Source organism: Anarrhichthys ocellatus, unplaced genomic scaffold, assembly GCF_004355925.1.
Source record: "Anarrhichthys ocellatus isolate YVR2014 unplaced genomic scaffold, GSC_Weel_1.0 scaffold135, whole genome shotgun sequence".
NCBI lineage: Eukaryota > Metazoa > Chordata > Actinopteri > Perciformes > Anarhichadidae > Anarrhichthys > Anarrhichthys ocellatus.
In genome coordinates this window covers 35,855-36,374 of record NW_022280165.1, presented here as the reverse complement: position 1 = coordinate 36,374, position 520 = coordinate 35,855, and positions in this window count along the sequence as shown.

Genomic DNA, 520 nt, shown 5'->3' with positions numbered 1-520 from the left:
CCCCCCCCCCCCCCCCCCCCCCCCCTCCCCGAACTCCTCTCAGAGCCCGAGGCCTCGCCCCACCAACGAGGAAATACCTTTTGGAACTGCGCCATTAGAAGAAGATTTTATAAAGTCCCTAAAAGTTTCATTTAACTTTAGCAAAGTTAGTTATTTATGCAAATTTAAAGAGGGGAAAGAATGAACACTTGACCTGAAGTGGTTGCCGAGGTGCAGTGACCAGATGTAATTGAGAAGCAATGTGATCGTTTTTAAAACCACTTGGACCTGCTGCCTGTCTAACCGTTCTCATCTTGTGCAGACGTTTGCAGCACGACTCACTGCCAGATTGCAATAATACAAACCACACTGCCAGTCTGAAGCTCGTCTTTCAGGCTCCTCGCTGGATGTTTCTGTTTTTTTTTATTTTGCATGTGTCATGTCCCACCTTTAATCTAAGCACTTATTTTAAGTACCTTGAGATGGTGAGGTGCTTTTTTTTTTTTTTTTTTTTTTTTTTTTTTTTTTTTTTTTTTTTTTT